This window comes from Podarcis tiliguerta (genome assembly GCF_965153285.1).
Source record: "Podarcis tiliguerta genome assembly, chromosome: 9".
In the NCBI taxonomy this organism is placed as follows: domain Eukaryota; kingdom Metazoa; phylum Chordata; class Lepidosauria; order Squamata; family Lacertidae; genus Podarcis; species Podarcis tiliguerta.
In genome coordinates, this window is record NC_139542.1 from 49581966 (window position 1) to 49608158 (window position 26193).

General features: G+C 43.9%; 1 protein-coding gene and 1 long non-coding RNA gene across 2 annotated transcripts in view; one reads left to right on the forward strand and one right to left on the reverse strand.

The window, feature by feature from the left end:
- ACSL1 (acyl-CoA synthetase long chain family member 1) overlaps window positions 1-26193 on the reverse strand; it is an 85928-nt gene that overhangs the window by 53749 nt on the left and 5986 nt on the right. The gene's annotated exons all lie outside the window — the stretch shown is intronic.
- LOC310657431 lies at window positions 1397-9795 on the forward strand. Its single transcript, XR_014501778.1, has 2 exons — window positions 1397-1738; window positions 9497-9795. It is a non-coding gene; the product is annotated as an uncharacterized lncRNA (long non-coding RNA).

Consider the following 26193-nt stretch of genomic DNA (forward strand, 5'->3'; position numbering starts at 1 on the left):
CTGATTGTTTATATGCTTTTTCCTACATGAGAATGTGCAGATGTAGCACATGCAAGGCAAGCCAAGTGGTGCTCTCCATATATTCTGAACTACAACTCCTATCAGCCATAGCAAACATGGTCAGTGGTCAGGATGATGGAAATTGTAGTCCAAAAGATAGGGTTGCCATATTTCAAAAAGTAAAAAACCAGGACACCCCGAAAGAGTTGTGGAGCTTTTTTAAGGAAAACCCCTAAGTTACTGAGATATTTTTTTTACAAAATTGCCAAATAAACATGATTTTTCAATTGACTTGCCTAAGATCCAGGACAAAGCGCTGACTTTCGGAAATCCCCCCCGGATGTCAATTGTGCCTTTGAAATTCCAGTAATGTCTGGGAAAATCCAGATGTATGACAGCCCTACAAAAGATCTATACAGCACTGCATTGGCTACCCAGCATACACACCACACATTTAAAGTTCATGACTTCCGGGGGGCGGGGGGGAATAATCCTGGGAATTGTAGTTTTTTTTAAAAAGGGAAATGTAACTCTATGAAGGGTAAAGCACAGTTCCCATGATGCTTTTTTTGGGGGGAGGGGGAAGTTATGTGCTTTTAATGTATGATGTATACACAGTTTCAATGGCTGCAATCCTGAGTACATTTTCTAGGGAGTAAGAACCACTAAAACAGCAAGTCATACTTCTGAGTAAACATAGACAGGGTTGCACTGCGTGACATGTAAAATCAGCAGATATATTGCATGATCAACAAAATGATCAGGTGGGTTGCTTTACTCTTGAATAAATAAAAGCAGTTTCAGTCATATATGCCCAAGATTGACCTGTCCGGCTTGAAATGTATGAGCCACTTTCCCAGAGGGCTCTTAAGGTGGCATACAAAAAAACCCCAATGCAAATACAATAAAAGTTCCGCAAGCTGAAAACAGGCAAACATTAAACAGTGCGTAAAACAATTCAAAGCCACAGAGCAAATTAGCAAAATCAACAAGACAAGCCATCTTCCTTCCTTGCATTTTCAAGTTGTACTAGCTTCTGTTCTGTTCTGATTAGGTGGATTTGGGATCACTTCTATGGCAGGCAAAAATCACTGGGTATTGAAGATCAGGGAAAATACAGGAAATAAAATGAGGCACTTTGCAAATATGGTTCTCCTGTTTTCTCTTCATCAAGCTCTGCTCTGTCCATTTGGCCCAGTCCCCTCATATAACTTAATAACTTGCTAAAGAAACATGTGCAAGGAGTGTTTACAGGTTGTTCCCCTTGCCCCACATTTGATGCCAAGAGCATGTGCTATATTTAATGGACCAATCTGTAAGGGAGGAATGCAATCCTGAGAACACTTGAATTGGCAAAGCCCCATCCAAACGTCCTTGCTAAAGGATAGCGGATGGGGACAACAGCAGTGAAAGAACACTTGTTTGGCAGACAAGTTGTCTCAATACTGCAGAGCAGGAAGATTAAGCTGTGTCCTTCCTGCATCTCTCTGGAGAAGAGATGGAGCCATGTGCCAGTTCTAGGTCTTGCTTACTGAGGATCACTAAATGAACAGGTGTGATGTTAGTCCTAAGTTTCTGGAGTAATACTTATCCTGCAGTCCAGATGACTTGGGCAACCAGAAGTTGCAAGAAGAAGAAGAGTTTGGATTTGATATTCTGCTTTATCACTACCCTAAGGAATCTCAAAGCGGCTAACAATCTCCTTTCCCTTCCTCCCCCACAACAAAGACTCTGTGAGGTGAGTGAGGCTTAGAGACTTCAGGGAAGTGTGACTAGCCCAAGGTCACCCAGCAGCTGCATGAGGAGGAGCGGGGACGCGAACCCGGTTCACCAGATTACGAGTCCACCGCTTTTAACCACTACACCACACTGGCTCTCTAGCAACTCACCTATGTGATAACCCCCAGTACAGTGGTACCTCGGTTTAAGAACAGTCCTGTTTAAGAACATTCGGTTTATGAACTCCACAAAACTGGAAATAGTGTCCCAGATTGAGAACTTTACCTCGGTCTAAGAACGGAATCCAAAAGGTGGAAGGGCGCCAGTGGCAGGAGGCCTCATTAGGGAAAGTGTGCCTCGGTTTAAGAATGGTTTCGGTTTAAGAAAGGACTTCCAGAATGGATTCAGTTCGTAAACCGAGGTAAAGTTAAAGGTACCCCTGACCGTTAGGTCCAGTCACGGACAACTCTGGGGTTGCGGAGCTCATCTTGCTTTACTGGCTGAGGCAGCCGGCATTTGTCTGCAGACAGCTTCCGGATTATGTGGCCAGCATGACTAAGCCGCTTCTGGCGAACTAGAGCAGCACACGGAAACGCCATTTACCTTCCCGCCGGAGCGGTACCTATTTATCTACTTGCACTTTGACGTGCTTTCGAACCCCGTTGTGGGGATTTGAACTGCCAACCGTCTGATCGGCAAGCCATAGGCTCAGTGGTTTAGACCACAGCACCACCCGAGGTACCACTGTATATATATATTAAAAAATACCATGGGTATACGGCATGTTAGGGAAGGGGTAGTGCCTCTGGTGGGGGATTTGTTGTGCTCCTTCTGGGGTAGTTTGTCCACCTTTGGTCCCCACCCTGCACTCAGCTCTTACCTGTGGCTCCTAGAAGCTGTCAGTATGTGACAGAGGCCACACCCCAGGAAACAGCTTCAACGGGCCAACTAAACCAGGTGAGATAGCCGATGGGTCTCAAACCCTCAGTGAGTTAGAGACTTCCCTTGCATGTGAAGACAGGCTCCGGCGGATTGAGTGGATGAGACCAACAGTGGATTCAATGGTCAAGAAAGCAGTTTCTGCATGGGCTGTAGAGGGGGCAGATGGGGCTCTTCAACCTGGGAAGGTAGCCCATCTAGGAGAAGGAAAACTATGATCCTACACCTCTGCTACCTTGTGGGATAACTTCAGGAGAAGAAAAGACTAAGGAGTAAACCATATACAAATCTGGAGTCCCTGAGATGGTTGGATGGCACCTTGTACTCCTCTTTCCAGCAATCCCTGCTCCTAAGCTGGTGCCTAATGTATTGCTCTGTTGTCCTTTGAAACCATATCAATGTGGTCAAGAGGGGACCTTGTCATTTGGGCAGTTTAGGACCGCCAGGCTAAATGCAGCAGTTTGATTTTACCCCCAGAGATGCACTCCATTGTCTCCCGAGACAGATGGATGCCAACAACATAGAGCTGGCAATAGGTCTTTTTTTTTAATCAAGCACAGATATACCTGTCAATGTTTACTTTGAAAGGAGAGGACCATGAGAGCCTGTGCTAGGCAGCTTAGAACTTCATTCTCCTTTAGCTAATGCTGACAATGAAAGTGGAATGTGTTCTGGTGCTTTGATTGTGGCTGGTGATATCATGAGTAATGTTGCAGCTGTATAGCTAAAAGAAGGTAGATCAAATAAACTGAATGAACTGGCTTAGTATCACCTGAGGGCTCTTATTGTATTGCATAACAACCTCACAACCTTGCCATGCTCTCACCAGGTTTCCTTGGGAATCTAAGAATTGGAATAGAATCTTACAGCTTTCTCAGCAATCACAGGTGTGAACAAATGGAATTTTTTCAAGTGTGCTTGGTTTGGAGAAGTATGAGGCAGAGCTGTCCTTTCTCCGTTGATATTTTATTTGCGTTTGGAGCAGAATAGGAAAATTCATGGTTGTTGTTTTTTACATGAAGTGGAATTTAAAATAGTTATTTGTGCAGATGATTTGTTATTATTGCACACCACCCCAGTCTCTGAGCAGTGCATGATTCAAAGGGCTCTTGGTCATTCACACAGTTCATGTTTCCAAAGCTCATGTTTCCTGAATGGGGAAACTGTGCCCCTGAAGGACCAGGAGCGCAGCCTGGGAGTCATTTTGAACTCACAGCTGTCCATGGAGTCACAGGTTAATTCTGTGTCTGTCTACCAGCTCCATCTGGTACGCCGGCTGAGACCCTACCTGCCTGCGCCTGTGTTGCCAGAGTGGTACATGTGCTGGTTCTCTCCCACTTGGACTACTGCAATGCACTCTACATGGGGCTTCCTTTCAAGGTGATCCGGAAACTACAACTAATCCAGAATGCAGCAGCTAGACTGGTGACTGGGAGCAGCCACTGAGACCATAAAACACTGGTCCTGGAAGACCTCCATTGGCTCCCAGTACATTTCTGAGCACAATTCAAAGTGTTGGTGCTAATCTTTAAAGCCCTAAAAAGCCTCATATTTTCTTTTTGTATGTGTTGTATTAAAATGAAATAAAAACTAACTATTATAAAAAAGGAAAGGGAAAAAAAGCCCTAAACAGCCTGGGCCCTGTATACCTAAAGGAACACCTCCCCATCATTCAGCCCGGACACTGAGATTCAGCACCAAGGGCCTTCTGGTGGTCCCCACACTGCAAGAAGTAAAGCTACAGGGAACCAGGCAGAGGTCTTCTCGGTAGTGGCGCCCACCCTGTGGAATGCCCTCCCATCAGATGTCAAGGAGATGAGTAATTATATATATTTTAGGAGACATCTGATAGTAGCCTAGTATAGGGAAGCTTTTTAAGGTGTAATGTCTTACAGTGTTTTTATGTACGGTGGAAGCCACCCAGAGTGGCTGGGAACCCAGTCTGATGAGTGGGGTAGAAATAATACATTATTATCATCATTATTATCATCATTACTACTACTACTACTAAAGGAGGCACAGTGGAGGCTGTGGTGTCTTTATAATATATGGTTTATATGTATAAACCACCTGAGCCTACGATGGAGGGGCTCACAGCATCAGCACCCCAAAAGGGTCTTGCTTCTCCTATAGCCACAGGCTTGGATACAAACAGAAATCAAACACTGCTCTCTCTATCCCCAGTTTGCCGCTTTGCTTCTAGCTCACATCACTGCAAAACTCTCCTTCTAACTACTCACGGGTTGAGGGACGGAGGCCTACCCATTTGCCACATCACACAGATTCATTTCCTTTGTTCCCGCTAATGGCTCGTTGTCCAGGCTATCACCTCAACTGAAAGGTAGCCTGGCTTATATTTTAACACTTGCTGTACCCAGGGGTTAGAAGGTTCTTGGTATACAGCCTACTCCCCACCCACCCACCAAAACTAATAACATTATTTGTCCGTGGGCTCAAAATGACGTTGCAGGTGTATTGGACTGCACAGCAACTTCCAAATTAAAGGGTCAAATTTATATCCTTTTACTCACGAATTTCCAATTGATTTTTTTTTTGGAGGAATTGGCCGCTCACGATTGACGGACTCAGAGCATTGTGCAATGAAGGAAGCGCGTCGATTCCCAAGTGCCTCCGTCTCCAACCCCGCTCGCACTCAGCGCTCTTTTTGGAGCTTATCGGGGAGCGGGGGAGTTGTTCCACACACCCACAGGAACACCAGGTCCTCAGAACGCTCGATTTGAGGGTTTTTCGGGGTACCGCAGCGCTATAGTGGTTCTCCCCTGGCTTCAAAGCACCGGCGCCCTTTCCGCGAAAGAGCTCCTGTCCGCCATAACGGGCAACTCAACTGGAATTATTTATATTTTCAGGTGTTCAGACACTTCTAAATTACATTCCCTTTTTGTGGGCACAATGAAAGCGGATCCTATGAGACATTATGGTGGCAAAGAGACTTCTGCTTCAAGACTGGAAGGATAAGTACTCAACCTCCATTACTCAGTGGTTTGAAGATCTCACTGCCTTTTCTATGTTTGAATTTTTATCAAATGATCATCAGTCTCGTTTGGATATTCATTTGGACATATAAATATAAATATACACATATATCAATAAATATGTTTAAGTTAGGATTGGGGGATTTTTTTTATTGTTTATATGAATTATTATGTTACATTCTTCTGCGCATATATACACACACACACACACACACACACGGGACGCTCCAGAAAAAAGTATTTCAGAAAACGTATCCCCCCTCAGCCAGTACTCCAGCCCTCCTTTGACACACCTAGCCCTAATACCTCCTTGATGTACCTACTGATACATGGATGCTTGTTTCCTAGGCAGAGCGCAAGCACCAGCATAGCGGTGCTAAAAGCTTTCACTGCTTGGCGACTGTGGACAAGGTCAGGGCTAAACTATTTGAAAGATCTCTCTTGTTCTGTCACATTTCCCGGGATGAGACACCAAAACCTGAACTTAGCAACTCTTGATGGCTCAGCAGCTGGTAGGAATTTGGTTGGGAAGAGAGTATGAGAATCTTATAGTGCTTTTTGTAATACATGTTTATAAAATATTCAAGTTGAGCACAGAGGAGAAGACCCTTAGGCAAACAGTGTGTTTCTCCTTTAAAGCAATTGAATTGCATTTTGCCAGCTGGCTGCCAACCCCACCCCTTAGGATCCTTCTCTTCCACTGACTACTGTACATTCCAATTCTCAGGCACTTTCCCTGAGGCCTTACCCAGATTGAATGTGCTGGATAGCTAGTAGCCAACAGTCATCGAAAGGCATTAAGCAAATGAGGTCGTACAAAATTTTCAGACAAGGCCATTCTGCACAACGACGAGACAATTCAAGTATTGTTTGGAAACCTACGTGAACATTGCTTGAATTTTGTTTACAGCAATGCCTCAATCGATGAAGCAACTTTAGCGTTGAACTTCAACTAGAGTCTCATCAACAACACATTTTAAATATGTGATTAACACCAGTGGCGTAGCGTGGGGGGTGCAGGGGGGGCCGGCCGCACCGGGCGCAACATCTGGGGGTTAGGGTTAGGGGACGGAAATCCACCGGTTAGGGGGCACAAATCCACGGGTTAGGGGGTGAAAATGACTTGCCTTGCCCCGGGTGCTGACAACCCACGCTACGCCACTGATTAACACATGGATGAATAACGTGGGAGTAAAAAAAGAAGGCCTCAATTGTGTAGTCACAAGTGAAGGATCAGGCTTGCACGCTCACAACCCTAGGGCTTTGGCAGCATTTACTTTCAGTTTCACTGGGTCTCAGTTTCCCGTGGTTCAGTTAACAAGCAAGCTATATAAGCCAATGGTCACTGCTGTGAAACTGAGAACGGGGTGGGGAAATGAGTCACCGGCTGCCTCACCTTTAGTGACCTCTGTACCTGGGCAGCCCACTAAAGGAGCCTGCTGCCTTGCAGCAAGAGAGCCAGTGGGTAACCAACCACCTGCAGTCAGGGATAAGGGACACCTTTGATGAGGTCACATTGAAAGATGTAACAATGCACAAACAGAAGCCTTTGAAATTTGCACTTCTCTGAATTTTGCAAAATTTGGGGAAAGTGCACAACATCATAGGATGGCTGTTGTTCAGCCAAATAATCTGGGTAAAAATGCACATACTAGAGGAAATGTATATAAATACATATATTTGTGAAAATAGTTTAGAAAATGGATTGTATTAGGAAACATTGCCTTGCAAAAATGTGAATATATGGCAAAACTGCGTATATTGGGAGAACTTTGCACTAAAATTGCTGCTGAACTAACAAAACGGTTCCTATCCTTGAAATGTTTGCCACAACCTGGGCATGTATGGATTTTTAAAGGGCCTACTGAGGCCTGGTGAATGTACACAATGGCTGGTTGTTATGCACATTTACCATTCAACTTACATTCCCCTTAACATTCACCTATAACAATCTCATCACGCAATGCTCACATTTATCCTCATTCAAGAATCCCGTGCCTCAGGTTCCCATTTTCAAAACTGGTATGTCACCGTGCATATTAGGGTAGATGCATGCCTTGCTATGTTCCTATAAAGCACCTGTGGCTTGAGTTTACATGGAAGAGATCTGTTTATAAAAACAGTGGCATTTCATTTGTTTAGCTTATGTTTCATTTTAAAACTGATAAGATAATAGCGGGAGCAAATGGAATGAAATCATGTCCGCAGGCGTTTTTGTTGTTTGTCTAGCCTCTGTTTACAACGGAACATTTTTCCATTTCCTACGTACGTCAGCTCAAGTTACACAGCAAAACTGCAATCTGAGAAGCAGTCGGCTTTCTAAACCTTTAATAAAAACCTTGTGTATGCATTAATGTCGATGGGAGCTTGAGCCCCAAACACCTAGAGGGCACCAGGTTGGCAAAAGCTGCATGAATTAGAAGCAGGGCTATCACAGGTGGCATCTAGCCTTAGCCTCCCTTGACGTCAGTTCAATGTTTCACTGAATATTCACAATCAGCAAGGCTGCTCTGAACCTTGGATGACCCAGCAATAATTTATTTATTTTTAATGAGATTTTCTGTTTAAAACATTAACTTTTTTATTATTTAATTTGTGGCGCAATCTTTTGTTGTTGTTGTTGTCCCAGAACAATTGAGGTTACTTCAGATTTCGCTTTTCTAGTATAGCAACTCATGGCTTGCCTTCCTAAGTGAAAATAAATGCCAATAACTAAGACAATTCCACGTTCCAAAAAACAACAACCAGTGCCTCATTTCTAAAAGGATACCTACCAAGGTCCAAGATTAAACAATATCCCGTGGCAAGAAAGCCTTAAATCAGTACTTATGCCTATGCCTATGCCTATTACCACTTCTATTTGTTAATTTAAATGCAGGATCTAACTCTGGATACAGTGGTACCTCGGGTTACTTAATTCATTCTGGAGGTCCGTTCTTAACCTGAAACTGTTCTTAACCTGAAGCACCACTTTAGCTAATGGGGCCTCCTGCTGCTGTCGCACCGCGGGAGCATGATTTCTGTTCTCATCCTGAAGCAAAGTTCTTAACCTGAGGTAATATTTCTCGGTTAGCGGAGTCTGTAACCTGAAGCGTATGTAACCTGAAGCGTATGTAACCCGAGGTACCACTGTATTAGGCAATATTGCATACCCCCCCCAAAAAAGGATATTAGGAGAAATTCACAATAAGATGATACTTTATTTATGAGAACTAGTTTTTAAAAATTCACAAACAGATGTGGAAGTGTGGGGAGGCAAATTTAAGGCTGGAAAATGAGAAACAGAAACTGACCTATTTGCCCATCCCTATTGTGGAGTCTCTGAATACTGGGAATGCACTCACCTCATGGGATCGTAGGAACACTGGAAGATGTATTCTACTGAATCAGATCATTCATCTATCTACCTCAGCATTGCCTGCACTGACAGGCAGTAGTTATCCAGGGTTCAGAAAGGGGACATTCCTAGAACTATCTAGAGATGCCTGGGAATGGAACCTGGGACCTTCTGCATAAAAAGAAAACATATTCTCTACCACTGAGCTTCAGTGCTTCCTTCCACCTGAGCTCTCCCAGCTAGCCTGTCTCTAAGTGCGACTCATCCCTCAGTGCAGAGAGTCCAGAGCCAGTCAGCTTCTGCTGCTGGCCGAGAGACCAGCTGGCTGGCATTCTTTATCTCACAAACCTACTACAGAGGAAAGAAAGCTACACACAAACCTGGAAATTGGTTGCAGGACTTTCTGCTGAGACTCTAGTTTTGTTCCTAACATGCATTTACTTAGCCATTGGCTCCTCTTAGTTCCTGTCCCCAATCCAAGACACTGAAGGTGTTGTTTTTTTAACAGGGTTATATGGATGCTTCATGAAGATGGTGACACTGGTCATCACTCAGCAATGATCCCTCAGCCTGTCTGGGGACTTCCACTGTAGGTAACTGTTATGTACTGAAGTTCTCACCCTGGGCCAGCAGGGGGATACTGTAGATAGTTATGCAAATAAGGGATCAAAAGTGACGTTCAGTGATTGGATAGTTTTAGAAAATTGTTACAGTTACATTGTACTGGAGCTCTATATAAGCAGGCTGACTGAACCCTTCAGTTCAGTTCTGTTCTGGCCTGGGAATAAACAAGAGCTGTTTGAAGAATCGCTGTGTCGTCTGATATGTTCACCCACAACTTAACAGTGACATTTCTGCTTGTTCTTGGGCCTTCCCCTCTTATTTCACATACCATTGTCTGTTTTCAGTGGACATTCTTTCTAGTGGTACAGATCTGCCTTAAGCAACAAGGTGATGAAAAAAGAAACAAAGTTTGTGTTTAAACACTGGAAAGTGCCTCTCCTGCCTGAAAGAAGATGTATGGAGAGCTAACCAGATGACCATGGGAAGTCCAACAGCAGGCAAACATATTTTGTGTTTTGCCTGGCTAAAGAAGAACTCCGGAATCCATTGAAATCAAAACGTGTTTAAAAAGCAGGGGGGAAATAGGGGAAAGTCCCACAGGTTCAGAGAAATGTATTCTCCCCGCATACACCCTGTGATTTTTGGGAGGATTTTGTTTTATCCCCATCCAGAGAGTGGAGAAATTATTTCTTTGGAAAAGCACTAACTTAAAACTATATCTTCATTAAAACATGTGTATTTAATGAAGCATTTCTTTTTTAATAAATAAATAAATATATACATATTTAAGGCATACTTTATGGGGAGTGAGCCCTATGGAATGTTTGCTGGGTACAATTGTGTACTAAATGTTAAATAAAAACTGAAATCCCAGGCAGAAATACCACTGCGGTCAATGGGATTTGCTTATCAGTATAAGTGTTTAGGATTAGAGTGTTTGTGGTTTCTTTGATGTTCAATATTTCTCCAGGAATGAATTTGCGGAATATATTTATTAAGAAATAAGCTACTTTGTATGGCAGTGGAAGAGGATCCTTGCCCATTCTTTATCTGGAGCATGGGGGAGTGCTGAAGCAAAACAGCAAGTGGAACCCAGGTGGCAGGAACGAAATAAATAAATAACTGCTGATCTCTAGAGAAGCATCCATAAGAGCTCCTCTCTTCCAAAAAGCCACATGCTTCCCTCCCTATGCAGTGAAATGGAGCGAGAGATTACTTTATCCTCATTCATTTCCATTCAGGGGGGGTAGTAAAGGTAAAGGGACCCCTGACCATTAGGTCCAGTCGTGGCCGACTCTGGGGTTGTGGCACTTATCTCGCTTTATTGGCTAAGGGAGCCGGCGTACAGCTTCCTGGTCATGTGGCCAGCATGACTAAGCCACTTCTGGCGAACCAGAGCAGTGCATGGAAATGCCGTTTACCTTCCCGCCGGAGCGGTACCTATTTATCTACTTGCATTTTGACGTGCTTTCAAATTGCTAGGTGGGCAGGAGCAGGGACCAAGCAATGGGAGCTCACCCCGTCGCGGGGATTCGAACCGCCAACTTCTGATTGGCGTCACCCGCATCCCTTCAGGGAGGGTAAGCACCCCATATATCCTGCCTGCCATCTCCTATGTGTGACTAATGAGGAGAGGAAGGAAGAGGCAGAGAGATGGGGTTAGCTCATTAAGGGCCCCTCTGGAAACTCCTCTTCTTGCACATTCCTGATTATTTGTGCAAATGATGCTTTCAGGGTAGTCACACATGATCCTGCTTTCAATAACTGTTTATGCCTGCAAAAGTTCTGAGGCAGTCGCACCACTTCATTTCCAATCAGTGCAGATCCTGTAACTTCCTGCTTAAATCCCATTAACTTTTTATACCCCATGTTGAAGGAGACACCTTCAATGACACACCTGAATGGAGGGGCCCAGTCTATGCAATGCTGCAAACTCCACCCACTTTTACCTCTGGCTTTATTCACTGACGGGAATGCACTCTACAGGTGAAAGACACCTTTTTCCTTCACATGTTCAATTGCTCCACACTGAGCTCTACAAATTCTACTGGTACAGCAGCCTTGTAGGAGGATGCTACTCTGGTGTTGCAGGTGAATGCTCTGCCACAAATATTTAAGTTCAAACAACCAGTTCCTTAGTAACTTCTTAAGTATCCTCAATTCAACCACGTGTTTCTATTAAGTTTTTTTTACAGAGAAGCTCAAAACAAAATGCAGTATCTTTTTGAAAGGAATGTGGGGAAAGTTTTTCAAATAAGCCACAGGAAATATTTCACAAGGACACTGAAAATGACCTTGAGTTTAAAAGGAACCGCAACAAAAAATCCCAAGCACGATGGTTTCACAAATGCTTCAGGTTTGCTTTTAAGAACAAGACACAAAGCAGACCTTCAGAATTAGCCTTCCTTGCTTTAATGAAGCACAACGGTCAGACGTGGACAGGACTTCTGCAACTCTTCCTCTCTCTTTTTGTTCCTTGAATTCCTTTCTCCTTAACCTGCCTCCCAGAACTGTATGCGCACACAGATCTATTTTTGAATCCTCAGACATGCATCAGCATTCCATGCTTGTTACACAGGGGGTTACTGTAAGGGTTACTGAACTCGGCAAGAGCCTCTGCTAAACTGACTCGAGCATTTCCATGTTGTCAATTTCCTCCCACAACAGTACAGTAAACAAAACAGCTTTTGAGCAAACACTGCATGAGTCCTGGTGACATGTAGCATGGGACAAGTTATAAACTCTCCAGTTCACTGTGGAAATAACTCATTTGTCTCTGTGCCTCTTTGGCTAGTCAATTTCACAAAATGTTCATTATCCTAGGACCGAGAAAGCAAGAATGTGGGGTTTTTTAAGGGCTGTATGTCCAACAGAGCAACATCCATTTATTGTTGTGGACCCTCTCTAGCCAGGACCTGGCCTGAAACAAGATCCCAGTGCCCTCTGGATGTTTTGGGCTAAAGATTGCCTTACCAGACGTTTTTGCAAGGTGGTACCATAGGTACAAGAGCTATTACTTCAGCACTTTGGGAGGACACGGTTCCTGGGTGGGTGGCAATGCTTAATTTCAAGACCCACATTGAGCAAAAGATTCCTGCATTGCAGGGGGTTGGACTTGATGGCGCTCATGGTCTCTTCCAACCCTATAGTTCTGTGATTCTATGATTCTGTGTCACATGAGCTGCTGGCTTGCTATTCCTAGTGCCTGCAGCACTGGGCTTTGGCAACTGGTGTCTGCATTGTTGAGGTTAATAGCTTCTATGCACACTGGAGCCCTGCTATCTCTCAGTTAAGTACTGCCTGAAATGAAGGCACTGCATGTCCTGAAAAAAGCTCAGAATGTACTAATGAAAACAGGACCCTTCTTCCTACAGGTATACTCAGGCGGTCCCTGTCTCCTTCTCCAGTCTGGCTCTTTGCAAAAAAGCAAGATACAATTGCAAGCATAGTATGAATTCTGCAAATAGTCCAACAGAAAGTTACTTTCCCCGGTGTGCTCAAGAGCAATAGTGGACCTTGGAGTCTCAAATTTAAATGGGTGCCCTGTGCAACCCCAAAATTCGGCACTGTCTGCCTCTTGCTTTCCATTCTACATCATAGTTGAGGTGCCCCTGCAGCACTCTCAAGGCTCTATACCTGAACCGGTCATGCTCCCCTAAATCCACCTCTGCCAGGAAACAGGAGTTCCCCAGAGCAATGCAGATTTACTCGATCCGTGCAATTTTCCTAAGGGTGCTCAGAAGGAATGTGCCATTTATAGTCTTTAATTAGTCTTTCCAATCCCCGAGCTAATGATGATTATCAGTAGTCATAAATTCCTGGCTGTCCTTTCTAGTATTATGAAAATAATACACGGAATTTAAGGAATTATTTGTGGCCATTTAGCTTGCTTTTCTGCCTATTGTATAATGCATTGTTGACACAGAACAGGTTAAGAAAAACACTTGCCCTGATCGAGCTGGTGTACTGCAGCCATGGGTGGGGAACCTCAGGTCTGGGGGACAATTGTGACCTTCTTGACCTCTCCATCTGTCCCTTGGGGCTCTCCCTAGGCCACGCTCCTCATGGGAACTACTTTGTGGGGGTTTTTTAAGGGCTGCCTGGTGCTTGTCTAGATGAAGGATGGAGTGGGGGGAGTGTGTGTGTGCGCAGAGGGTGTGTACCTGCTGTACAAAGGTAAACATTACATTCCTTGCTCTGCTCACTTTTCCCTCGGGCCCTGATCACCACTGAATGCGGCCCCCAAAAGTTTGCCCAGAAGGGGATGAAAAAGCTTCCCCATCCTTGCTTTAGAAGTTAAGAGATCCAGAGCCAGATTTCCCTAGTTAAATGTCACCTCAGCCATTAACAACAAACTGGGTGGCATTGAGCAAGTCATCCTTTCTAAGCCTCGTCTCTTTCACTGCCATGTGGAGGAAAAGACAGCTCTCTCCTCCCTCAGCCCACTTTTTTTTTCTACCTGGGAGATTATTGAGATGTGTGAGTTCTTTGTGTGCTCAGAAAGCAGTATACTGTATAACTAAGTAGATGGGACAGAGCATAATCAGGATTTATTGCCAGTGTGGTGTAGTGGTTGAGAGTGGTAGTCTTGTAATCTGGGGAACCGGGTTCGCGTCTCCGCTCCTCCACCTGCAGCTGCTGGGTGACCTTGGGCCAGTCACACTTCTCTGAAGTCTCTCAGCCCCACTCACCTCACAGAGTGTTTGTTGTGGGGGAGGAAGGGAAAGGAGAATGTTAGCCGCTTTGAGACTCCTTAAAGGGAGTGAAAGGCGGGATATCAAATCCAAACTCCTCTTCTTCTTCTTCTTCTTCTTCTTCTTCTTCTTCTTTTTTTTTTTTTTATTTTCCTTTTAAGGTTAAAACTTTAACTTTTAAAGAGAAGGGAAGCAGATTTGGGCCACGATGCTGGCAGAGATGTCAACCTCCCATGTCACTAATTCTACCTCAGAACTTTAAGTTTCCACTGCTGAAGCAGGTTAAAAATCCCTGTCACCAAACTTGGCCCACCAGAGGGGTCACTTTGGCCCACTTCATCACCACCAGAGGTGGCAGGGCAGGCAGGGCACCAGTGAGAATGCCATCTTGGGGGCTTCCGGCCCCTGAGGTGGAGGCCTTACACCACCTAATGGCTGGGTCGGCTCTGTTTATGACAAACTACTTCCTACAGCAACTTCTCTTTCTCTATACTGATGCTGAGTGCACTCCATACATTCAGAAGCATTTAAAGCTATAGTTTCCCTTAAAAATCCTAGGAACTATAGTTTGCACCTCCTAGAGGTACATTCCCAGCACCCTGAACAAACTATAGTTCCCACTATTCTTTGGGGCAAGTCATGTGCTTTAAATGTATGGCGGGCAGGCAGTTTGAGCATTATATAATGGGTAGATGAAGAACAAAGTGCCCTGTTGGTCATGATTTAAAACCTGAACAAACTGGATACAAACTCTAAAGTTATGGAACTCCATCCCAACAGAACTGTGTCAGGCAAAAGATGCACCTCTTGACACTTGAGATGTACATTTTTATGACCCACCTTATTTTGGGGATTAAATTGTTTTTAATATTGTGTTTTAATTGTTGTAACCCACGCAGGGACCTTAGAGTGGTGGGTAGGTAAAATGATGATGATGATGATGATGCAAATGCAAATCTTGGTATTTAACAACTTGACTTTAACTGACTCTTGTGTAAGTTGTGAGGTATTCTGTTAAAGCTGAGGGGAACTATCTTCTGTGGTGAATGGAAGGTCTCCCTGAACAACACAGAAGCTGAGGTTGCCCTACTCTGACGTTTGTGGTGAATGACACAGGCTTTCTTTTGGTAACTGCTCATTTTCACTAGGATCATATGGGCCATCACTATTTTTTGTCAGCTGTCAACAAGAGAAAAACCTGTAACTTTGTGTATAGTAAAGGTAAAGGGACCCCTGACCATTAGGTCCAGTTGTGGCCGACTCTGGGGTTGCGGCGCTCATCTCGCTTTATTGGCCGAGGGAACCAGCATACAGCTTCCGGGTCATGTAGCCAGCATGACTAAGCCACTTCTGGCAAACCAGAGCAGCGCACGGAAACGCTGTTTACCTTCCCGCCGGAGCAGTACCTATTTATCTACTTGCATTTTGATGTGCTTTCGAACTGCTAGGTTGGCAGGAGCAGGGACCGAGCAACGGGAGCTCACCCCGTCGTGGGGATTCAAACCATCGACCTTCTGATCGGCAAGCCCTAGGCTGTGTGGTTTAACCCACAGCGCCACCCACGTCCCCTACTTTGTGTATACCATGCACTTATTCATCAATGCTAGAAAATTTTGCCGATCAGCATCGTCAACTACTCAGGGTTCTGCAGGGAATAAAGAAAGAAGTGGAAGTCAGTGCTGGTTGCTAGTAAGAGGGCAGGTGGCGGGGGGGGGGGGGCTGGCTGAAGCCAAACTGGGTGCCTCATTTACTCTAATGGTAGAACAGCCTCTACTGGATGTGAGGGCCTTTTCTGTAACTTTCTGCTGGTGTTTGTCCCTCTCCTTAGCTTTTACTGTCCACAATTTAGTTAGCTTATTGTTTATTTTATTATTTATATTTACAGCCCATCCTTCACTAGAGACCATGAGTCAGCTTGTGGCCTTTCCATTAATTTTGGTATTTTAAGGTGACTCTACTTTAAATTTTCTGTGCCGCTGCTTCTTGGTTTGTTGTTGTTGTTGTTGTTGTGTGTGTTTGGCTTTTAAATTATTTTAGTTGTTTTGTGGTTGTTTTAGTGTATTTTGAACATTGTTAGCTACCCTGAGAACTACCTTGGCAAGTGGAAACTAAGGCAAGGTATAAATAAATAAGGCTGTCCAGGGACGCGAAAGAAGGGCAGTGGAATGCCACTCTAAAGCCAACTGTATGTGGTCAGAGAACCTGCCAGTATTTATCACTTGCAACAAAAATGCAGTGAACAACAACATATTAGGAGCAGGTGAAAGGAGACCTGATAGGGATGCAAGTGGTCAGCCTAAACATGTGGTTAGAATCCTTAAATTCCAATAAACATCTGACTGGAGGAAACCAAACAGAAAGGTTTTGAGGAATTGTTCAGATAAACAACCAACAAGATAATAAACTGAGACGTTTCTCTGGTGGCCAGGCAAAAATATATTATTCTGGTGCTGGTGTCTGATTGTGCTTGGAGCAAATATAGATGTGAGACTGAAAGCTCTGTGCTCATTCCCCACAGGAAAGAAAACAGAGGCGGTAGTGTGCAGGTTATTTGGTGGGACACTATATAAACAATTAAATCTATCGGTTGTTCAGCTTTAAAAAATAAACAAGAATTCCACCTTCTTTTCAGGCTTCCACTATCTACCCCACGAAGACGAGGGCCACCAATATATTGGTTCAAGGTTAGGAACAAAGAGAGTTGCATCTGTCCAGCTGTTCACCTATGGCCTTCAAGGTGGTGGATTCTTCCCAGAATTCCCTGTCTCCCTTGGAAGGTGGTGAACTCTCTTTCACTGGTGATTTTTATACAGAGGTTGGATGGCCATACGTCACAGAAGCTTTCCTTGCGTTTGCGTATTTTTCTCAATTCTCAATTAAGTGATTCTGCAGTTCTCTCCCTTCCCTGGAATCATGGGTCTCTTTCTCTTTCATTCATGTATTTCTCAAGATCAAGCACTGTCATGTTCTTTTCCAGACAAGTTACAAAATTTCAGTCTGTGGGTGGAAGATTCTACCGGAGCTTGAGTGCTCACAACCCTTGTATTTCACCAACTGCCGTCTTGTGACCTTTCTGAAGCCAAGACTTTTTGCTGACTGAGGTGAGGAACAAGATGGCCGTCCCTCCCTATTCCTTGTACAGAAGCCAACTGGGCTGGCAGTTGAAACTTGCCCAACATGCAGCAGTGATAGTAAGAAAAAGGGGGAAATAGGCCCCACTGGTCCCACCACCCTCCACTGGTATAGGTGCCAATATCATGTTGAATTTCTGACATATTAGGAAACCTTCTTATGCTAGAACTCCTAATCAAAAATTGGCCACTTGTTTAGATGTTTAAAGAAGATTGGAAAACGTTTATTGAATATGTGGGAAATAATTGCTCAGTTCAATACCTATGATATTCTACACAACTGGGGCCTCAGGTCCCTGAAGGAACGCCTGCTCCTACATGAATCTGCCCATATACTATGGTCTCTGGTTGATGGTCTCCTCTTTGTGTCAGAAGTGAGGCAACTGGCAACTGGGAGAGAGGATACTTTTGGTTTTTGCTCTTATCTCTGATACCCTTTCCCTAGGGAAGCTCACTTGTGCACACACAATTTGATCTTTCTGGTACCTTTTTATTTTTTCCAACTTAGGCCTTTTTTTTTGTCGGAACCTGCACTCGGCCGAGCTGATAAAGCCCCACTTCCGGAATCGCCCTCCAACGTGATTAACGACCTGAGCCTTTGATGAGGCTCCAGGCACATTCCCATTCGGCAGAGAATCAAAACAGCACGCGGAAGTGATGAGATTTATGGCTACATCGCTATGAGTTTTATTACTAAGCCACATAGACAGAAAATATATCATCCTCTCTCTGTGAGAGCAGAGAGCAACTGAAACAAACAAAGGGACAGGAAACCAGTAACGTCACATCCGTCTCCTGTCTTCTGTGAGACTTCCAACAGCCTGGAATGTCTCTGGAATGTAAACAGAGTCTTGTGACTCTAAGCAGCTGCACAGTGGCAAACAGAAACTAACATTTTTAAGTTGCTTTCAGCTTCTGTTGATGTTTTGATTGGTTTTAATTTGTAAGTTGCCCTCAAAGCTAATGTTGAAGGGCAGTATACACATTTCTTTTTGGGATCTGATGATGACAATGGCTCCTAATGGCCACTACTATATCTAGCCTCTGCAAGCCAATAGATATCCACTTGTGTTTTGATCAATGTGACTTAAGACCCGATGCCATAGAATAGTCCAGTACATCAGCTTCTGTGTGCTAGAATGACACTTCTGACCATCTACAAAGTTATTTTCTTTATTCCTGTTGAGAGAGTACAGCCAGCCATGTGGTCTGAAGTAGGAACAGTGCAGGGGTTTCCAGATAAAATTATGGGCCTTTCAGTTTAAGCCAGTTTTATTCTTCATGTCAAATACTGCCTAAAGATAAAGGACTACAACATGTCATGTACATTGCTATTTAGAGTGATTGATTCAGAGGTTGCAAAACTATTATCAGATGGGAGCCTACATGTCATAATCAGCAAATTCCTAGTGCATTAAGTTGAATAACAGGATTATTTGGCTTTGTAAAAGCAGAAAATATGTGCAATTTTAGATCACCTTGAGAATTAACTATATATGACAGCAACAGCAAGGTAGCTTCGCTAATACTTTGGGAGAAATGTGCACTCAACGGTTCTATTTCTAGACGAGCCAATAATGTGCTATGGAAACTGGAAAAGTCACTTGGGGATCATTTTTAGGTATTGGATAATTTTAATAGTTTTAATTGCTCTTCATATCTATTTGCTTATTGTTTCCCTCTGTTTACTCATCTATAAAGTGTACCTGTTGGAAAACAATCAGAAGCAATATCTACTTACAAAGATTTTATTTTTATTCTTTTAACTATTCCTAAGGGTCATTTATTATGGGACGCGGGTGGCGCTGTGGGTTAAAGCCTCAGCGCCTAGGGCTTGCCGATCGAAAGGTCGGTGGTTCGAATCCCCGCGGCGGGGTGCGCTCCCGTTGTTCGGTCCCAGCGCCTGCCAACCTAGCAGTTCGAAAGCACTCCCGGGTGCAAGTAGATAAATAGGGACCGCTTACTAGCGGGAAGGTAAACGGCATTTCTGTGTGCGGCTCTGGCTAGCCAGAGCAGCGATGTCACGCTGGCCACGTGGCCCGGAAGTGTCTCCGGCCTCTTAAGTGAGATGGGCGCACAACCCTAGAGTCTGTCAAGACTGGCCCGTACGGGCAGGGGTACCTTTTAAGGGTCATTTATTAGGAATCTGTCGCCATTTTCAAAGCATTGATGAAGCTGCTAGCATGGGGTGGGGGTCTGGATGTGGCAGTGGCCAAGGGTAATAATTCTTGCCCTAGTTCTCTTTTTATTCTCAAAATCCTGCCAAACTGCTAATAGCCTCATGAGTGGGTGGCAGGGAAAACATAGGCACAATATTGTCCCTTCGAACTGGAGGCTTCACAGCAGAGCTTGGGGTTGTGGTGGTATGTGGATTTCAATCTGGAAATGAGAGAAAAGCTTGGACCTACGTTTCCCAGCACTGCAGTTCTGGTCCAATTCCACCCCACTGACTACAGTACTGTTGAGCTTTGAAAAAGATGCTGAAATCCTAGACCTCCCATATCATTGAGGTTTGCTTGACATTTGCAACTCTTTGTAGTACAGTCCCATGTTGATTGACGGTGGCTCAGAACTAGTTGGCTAAAGGTAACTTTGCACTAAAGACTTACATGGGCTTGAACTCGGTGCTTTTTTTCTGGGGGTACGCAGGGGTATGCATACCCCTAAACATTTTGTGAATCTAAGTTGGGCTTCATTGAGGTGCAGTATTTCAATGAGTAGGAAAATGAGAGAACCCCTACACAATTTTTTAAAGAAAAAAGCATTGTTTGAACCAGTTAAACAGTTTTTGTTCTGCCCCCAAAAAACCGAGGGAATTGTAGTTTGTGGGAACCTTTATAAGTGTTTGTAAATAGAACTAGAACAGTATTTCCTATGGTCCTTTAGCTAGGAAGGTATTTAATTACAATAGTTTAAAGCTGATTTTAAAGTGTAGTGCACAAAGATCCTAATCTTTGGTCCAATCCAAATTACGTACTGCTGCTTCTTTCTTGCTTCAGGAGGCACACAACACAGGCTCCACCCTGTAGTAATGCCACCATTTCAGGCCCGTCATTCCCTGATTTTCAGATTGCTTTTATAATAGTTTGATTTTATTTATTGCATTGTTTTTTCACCATGGATTTCTATGTGAATCAGCCACATGCTATTATTTTGGTAGTGACTTCTCTTTGTGCACTTTTCTCCAAGCCTTCACTTTCCATGGAGTGGGAGAGGGGGAGGAATATTTGCAGTCGTGGAAGGATTGTGATTGTGGTGATCTCTACCTGTGTCCTTCTCAGGTGCTATTTCTGGGGGTGCAGCCTCCTCCCCACCCCTGTCAATTGACTGGCATAATCGGAAAAGGAGTCAGAATCTCCAGAAATAGATAATGATGGTGAAAATCTCAGCAAGTATTCTGTTCTCCAGGTGATACTTGTCGGGGTGTGGTGAAATTCCCCCAAACAGACTCCCACATCTTCTGGGGATGCAGAATCTTCTTTCTGTCTATGCAGGTTAATTGAGAGCTCACTTTTAAAGCACATTCAATGCACATTTGAAGCAAATCCTGGGAACTATAGCAGGCTTCCTCAGCCTTGGCCCTCCAGATGTTTTTGGCCTACAACTCCCATGATCACTAGCTAGCAGGAGCAGTGGTCAGGGATGATGGGAATTGTAGTCTCAAAACATCTGGAGGGCTGAGGTTGAGGAAGCCTGAACTATAGTTTGTTAAGATCACTGAAAATTGTATGTCTCGAGGGAAAACTACAGTTCCCATGATTTCTTGTGGGGAGTCATATGTGTTGAATATGCTTTGAATGTATAGTGTGGAGCTGTCCCAGCTTGCATTAGCTGTCTGTGTAGGTGCGCATGCCTCTACCTAACGAAAAACCAAAACCAAACCACAGTGACCTTTCAAGCCCTGCCCTGTTCCCAAGTAGTTTCAATTAGTCACAGGGATGTTTGCCACAAAGCAGTGTGAGAAACAACAAGGGTGCAATTCACATGATGTAAGAACTTCCCACATTTTATTAAAAAACAGAGATAGTGTTGTATTTTATACACCATGCCCCACCCGCCCGAGAGACAACTGCATGTGTGAAAAAGAGCACTCCAGTAATGTCTTGAAAAACAAAAGGGACACCAGCAAGGATTGCCCTTTACAGTTTCTGTAACCTGCGCTAGGGCTGGAGCTAGACACATCAAAGAAGCGTTTCAGTTAAATGTGTTGTAAACTTTGCATGAAAAACCAGGTTGGCAAAATCAGAACTCCACAGCACCATCTGGTATCACAGTGCTATAATGTACAGTGGTACCTCGGGTTAATAACTTAATTCGTTCTGGAGGTCCGTTCTTAACCTGAAACTGTTCTTAACCTGAAGCACCACTTTAGCTAATGGGGCCTCCTGCTACTGCTTGCACCACTGCTGCACAATTTCTGTTCGCATCCTGAAGCAAAGTTCTTAACCCGAGGTAATATTTCTGGGTTAGCGGAGTCTGTAACCTAAAGCGTATGTAACCTGAAGCATATGTAACCCGAGGTACCACTGTATATATAACGTTCATAAAGTGCTTTTTCTTTGCCAATGTTGCTGAGTCCTCGGTCTGGGGAGAAATAGTGATTCAATCAAACAATTGGCACTTTTTGAACTTGCCATCTTTTTTTATCCCCCTTCACTACAGCTAGCAAGGAAGAATTGAGATAATTCCTTTGCCATTGGACTTGAATCCAGAAACTGTGAAAGTACAGAACACAGCTCTGAAAACATGTGAATATGTTGTCCCTACTCTGCATATTAAGGAACAGAGTATAAGGAAACCCGTTCAAAAGGGCGAAATGCCTTCCTCACAAGCAGCTGTGAAAGGAGAAAGTCAAAAGAAATAAGCATGGGGAAAGTGTGGAATGCAGCTAGGACCCAAACACTGTAGAGCATTTGGAAAATAATGTTTGAACTGTGGGAAGCATAATAATTTCAAAAGGTGTAGCTAAACCAGAGAAAGAAAGAAAAATCAGGTGCAGACTGTTGAAGATACTTTAGATGATACCGTATTTTTCCGTGTATAAGACGGGGGGGGGGGGGGAACAGGACGACTCAAATTTAAGAAAAGGGGGGGAGATGGCCCAGAGTTGTTGAGCTTTTTTGGGTGGCAAATGCAGAAAATCACTAACCCGAATGACATACGCTGACAATCGTTTGCTTTGCCAAAGACAACATGCGCCTGCCCACACACCAACAGCAGAGGGCAACTGCATGCCCAATTCCCGAAGCGACAGCCAATCCACAGCAACCCTTGCCGCAGCAACCAATCACCCACCCAATTACTGAGGCAGCAGCCAATCCAAACCAGCACTTGATGCAGCCGCCAATCACCCACAAAATCGCCACTGACAAGCTCCTGCTCGTGACTGCAACCAATCACCCGTCCCCCCCCATGCACTATCCGTGTATAAGACGACCCCCATTTTTAAACATTATTTTAGAGTAAAAAAAAAGTAGAAGTAATAAAGACTAGTGAAAGGGAGACTGGAGTCTCTCTGTGCAGGTGAATGAGACATCTATCCTATTTAAATGGGAACAGAACTCATCTGAAAAAGATTCTCCCAGTCTGCCAATAAGGCCAAAACAGAGAACAGCAGCCTGTTGTTCCTTATTGTACCCAAGAATACGACACTCATCTTGGGTCGCAACCTGTGAAAAATTAAATCTGGCAAAACACATCTTTGCATTGCAGGGCCATACTGTCCAAGGGTAAGGGCCACTCGTAGCAGAATACCAGGACTTGTTTGTTGGATTGGGCTGCTTTACCAGGTGAAGACTCCATCCAGATTAATAATACAGTTCCTCCCGTTATTCAGTGATGCAGGAAAGTGCCATTTGCTATCCTACTGAGCTAGACAGGATGGAGGACTTAGAAGTAATTAGGAAAACAGGTGAACCAGCTGACTGGGTGAGTTCATTGGTACTTGGGGAGAAACATAATGGCCAGTTGTGCATATGCCTAGATCCAAGAGATCTCAACAAGAGAAAAAAGAAAAAAATTACCAGCCAGAGAGGAGATAATGGCACAGTTTGAAAGTGCCTTTCTGCTGGTGCCTTGTTAGAAATAACAAAAAGGTCGGTGGGATATTGTCAGAAGTTCCTGCCTCTGGCTTGCCTGATTTAGGCTGTAGTCCTATGGCCAGTTTCCTGGAAGGAAGCCCCATTTACTTTTGAGTAAATTTACTTTTACTTTTGGGATTTACTTTTGAGTAGGATTGTGCTGTGAAACACCCAGTTTAACAGCCATTTGTGATTATTGAATTAGGTCACATTTTTTTCTGGAGATGGGTGGTGCCGGCGCTGCTGCCAATACATCTCCTTGCCAAGGGCACAAGGGAGCCTAGGTGCACCTCTGCATTGAGTACTCCATTTTGACATTATAGATGTTTGCACCTATCATTTGGTATTGCATCTGCTGCCAAAATCTATCATCAAACCATACATGTGCTCTATGTGCACATCACTGAGCTGGACATCTCAATTACTTTATACTTTATAATACCTTACTTTATAATTAAGGGAGAGAAATAATCAGTGGCTTTGCCAAATCTTGATTTCATAAGATTCCTCAACATCTAATTGAGTGCTGCGGTCTTACAAAGTCCTTGCCAGTCCTTCACTGATGCTGAAACGAGATATGCACAGATTGAGAAAGAGTTACTTAGTATATTATTTGCTTGTGAAAGATTTACTCAATATATTTATGGCAACACAGTGGCTGTGGAAACTGATCATGAGCCTCTCAGAACCATATTCCACAAACCACTGAATGACTGTACATTACAGATCAAATGAACGACGCTCAAACTGCAGAAGTATCATCTGTAGGTGACTTAAACACAACAGGGAAATGTTTGTTCACTGCAGATGCGCTTTCAAGTGTTGTTTTCCCCACTACAGTAGTGGAAAAGATTTCAGAGACATATTTATGTGGATATGCTTGTTGCTTCCCTTACTGTGGCAAATGAAAATGGCAAATGAGAAACTAGAGCAGATCAAAGGCGAATCTGATAAAGATCTATGCAAATCCTGAATGAAGTAGTAATTAGAGGCTGGCATGAGACTAAGGGCATATGTGATGTAAGTTTCAGAGATTACTAGAATTTCAGACATGAACTCACAGCGATAGATGGCATCCTCTTCAAAGAAAGCAAAGTAGTGATACCTCCTAGCCCTTATAAAGAAATACTACATAAAATCGGGGGGAAATGCACGAAATGTGATATATTGGCCTAAAATTAATCAGGATATAATAGCTAAGGCAGAAGGTTGTTTCACCTGCTTAAAATACAAGTCACATCAACAACCAGAGCCATTAAATCCAGTTCCTCAAAGGCCCTACCAGAAGAAAAAAGCTGACTTATTCACATGGCATTCCAAGAACTACTTAATGGTTACAGATGATTATTCTCTCTTTCCAGAAATATGCACAATTCAATGTACCAGCAGTAGAGCAGTGATTGCCAACCTGAAAGGGATATTCAACAGACATCGTATTCCGGATGAAGTGCTCAGTGATAATGTTCCACCGTTCTCATGTGCAGAATTCAGGCTGTTTGCCAAAGACTGGGATTTTCAACACACACCATCAAGCCCTAACTTTCCTCAGTTGAATGGGCTTATAGAAAGGTCTGTCCAGAAGGTAAAAAATCTGACGAAGAAAGCTTTCGACAGTGGAAGTGATTGGTAGAATTCTCTGCCGATTTACAGGAGCACCCTACTGGAGAATGGTTGATCTCCTGCACAACTTTGAATGGGAAGGGGTATCAGAGCTAAATTGCCTATATCTGAAGATTTACTACAGCCTAACACCACCGAAAAGGGACGCGGGTGGCGCTGTGGGTAAAAGCCTAGGGCTTGCCGATCGAAAGGTCGGCGGTTTGAATCTCCGCAGCGGGGTGCGCTCCCGTTGTTCGGTCCCAGCGCCTGCCAACCTAGCAGTTCGAAAGCAAAGTGCAAGTAGATAAATAGGTACCACTCTGGCGGGAAGGTTAATGGCGTTTCTGTACGCTGCTCTGGTTCACCAAAAGCGGCTTAGTCATGCTGGCCACATGACCCGGAAGCTGTACGCCAGCTCCCTCGGCCAATAAAGCGAGATGAGCGCCACAATCCCAGAGTCGTCCATGACTAGACCTAATGGTCAGGGGGTCCCTTTACCTGTTACCCGCAACATACACATTCATATATGGTCGAACTGCATGCAGAACTCAGGGAATTTCATACACCAACCTGGTTTCTGTGCAGAAATATTTGACCTGTGTGAATCAACCCTTAGAATGGTATAACTTAAAGCAATATAATTCGGCTTTACTATATTTTCTGTTGTATACTATAGTTTATACTATAGTATAGTCTATACTGAAGTCTATATTATAATCTCAATTTCTGTTAAGAGTGCATTCACACAATGCCCTTGTGAATAAGTGCGGGAAACTTAAGAACTCTATAGAGGTGGTCATGGGAACAGTTGGCACTCGCCTTTTCACACTTTCATGGTGCTTTCATGGGAACACTGCTACAGCAACATGGTCATAACAAAAAGACGAAAATGTTGGAGCGAGAGTCTCCACACTTCTGTGCAGATGAACATCTGACACAGAAGGAGAAGCATCTGATTGCAATATTAGTGCAAAAGCACGGCACCCTCTGTCTGCAACAGGCGTGCAGCTGTCACAGAATGTCATACGATGGCGGTGGAAGGAAAAGAGTTCCACGCTGTTCTGATACAAATGGGAGCAAAATGTTGCACAACCTATAGGAAAGTAGCAGAAAATATATAGGTAAGGAAAGGAAGTG